The following is a 1,802-nucleotide window of genomic DNA, read 5'->3' on the forward strand; positions in this document are numbered from 1 at the left end:
TGGGAGGGGTGCAGGGGGATTGTGTACCAGGGAGGGAGTCTTTCTTTTACTTTTGAAAGAGAGGAGCGATCTGGGGATCGGGGGAAGAGGGCTGGGTGGGTAGAGAAGTGCAACAATGAATGAATGGAAATCCAAATTCTCTGTAAATGTTCATTTAAATTATTTTTTTAAAAAAGAGTATTTACAATAAAAGTATTTTACAAAAGGGAGCTCTAGTGGCCTAATGGCAAGAACCTGCACTACAAGCCCAGAAGTATGTGGTTCAAATCTGCCAGATGCTCTGCTGGAGAAGGAGGGGCAATGTCCTCCTGTACCAGTCATATCTGATTTGATGGTACACGCACAAAATAATAAAAAAAGGAAAAAAATTTTAAAAAAGTATTTTACAAAATGTTCACCTTTAAAAAAAAAGTATTTTCAAAGTTCTAAGAGAAAGGATGTAGGTTTCAAGACAAGCTATAATCTATTAAATTGCTTCCTATGCATCTGAAAGTTGGACTATGAACAAGAGAGCCTGAAAAGGAATCAATGATTTTGAAGTGTAGTGTTTTGGGAGAGTATTAAATATACAATGCCAAAAGAACAAACAAATGTCTTGAAGGAAATGCAACCAGAGTGCTACTTAGTGATAAAGATGATGACACTTTTTCTCTCTCATCAATTTAAGCATATTTTCAGGAAAAACCGATCCTTAGAGAGAAACATGATGCCAGAAAAAGAAGATCCATGAAAGAGAAGACACCACATATAAATGACTACCACACTGGCCTTTAGCAAGACAGATGGTGAGGATGGTGCCAGTTAGTAAAGTTCAGATCTTGTTGTTCAGTGTTGCAATCCACTCAAAAACATTTAACAGCAATCTAAAATACAAAATGGACAATAGTTATGCTAAAATATACCAGAGGTTAGAAGGTGGGGCTTGGAATTAGAGGCCTGGAGTGGAAGCACTATGGTGAAGCTAATTGGAATGGAGCAACTGGAACAGAAATAATGGGACTACCCCACAGTGTGAAGAATGTAACCAATATCATTGAGAATTTGATATACAAATTATTGAATGAAATTCTGCTTTGTTACACATATATTTCATCATAAAAAAATGATAAATGGACTTTTGATGGAATGGCAGAATAGAAAGATTAGGGGACTTGTCTTTTTTCCTACAGGGTTACATAGAAAAGAAGGGAAAGCATCTCAAGAGTGACAACCTGAATATTTTTATGTAAGGGAGATACCTCAAAGGACAAAATAGGACAATAGGAGAAAGCAAAGAGTCAGGGTAGGAAGGTGGGACTGACCCCTATGTGGAGCTTGAACTTCAAAAAAGAAAGGAGACCAAAACATCTCACCTATATTTGGACAGTTCAACAGTATTTTGGTCCCTCCCTACTGATGGACATCCGCCCCAGTGAAGCGCTACTGAAACTGGTAGGACACAGTTTCCTTCACTAAACAAACCTCACAGAATGAGTCAGTGCCTTCTTAAGCTTGGTTAGGACACTCACTCACCCAACCACAATAAAGTCATTTTGAAAAATAACGTTAAGGGCGACGCAGCACCAGCGAGAGCAACTCAGCGCGAGAATGCTGCTGCCAGATGGGAGAAGGCCGCTACCAGACATGAGAACGCCGCCGCCAGATGGGAGAAGGCTGCCGTCAGACGGGAGAATGCTGCCGCCACACGGGGTTCCACCACGAGAGGGGCCTGGAAGAGACCCGGGAAGAACAACAGCCAGCCACCTACCGCGGAACTCCAGAGGAGTGAAGACTGTGAGACCCCAGAGGAACGAAGACTACCC

At 41.4% G+C, this 1,802-nt stretch overlaps 1 pseudogene; it reads right to left on the bottom strand.

The window, feature by feature from the left end:
* Positions 1-1,576: 1,576 nt before the first annotated feature.
* The window catches only part of LOC102873313, a 16,107-nt pseudogene continuing 15,881 nt past the window's right edge, over positions 1,577-1,802 (bottom strand).

The sequence above is a fragment of the Elephantulus edwardii genome, unplaced genomic scaffold (genome assembly GCF_000299155.1).
Source record: "Elephantulus edwardii isolate Elephantulus edwardi_28Jun2011 unplaced genomic scaffold, EleEdw1.0 scaffold00196, whole genome shotgun sequence".
Classification (NCBI taxonomy): Eukaryota; Metazoa; Chordata; class Mammalia; order Macroscelidea; family Macroscelididae; genus Elephantulus; species Elephantulus edwardii.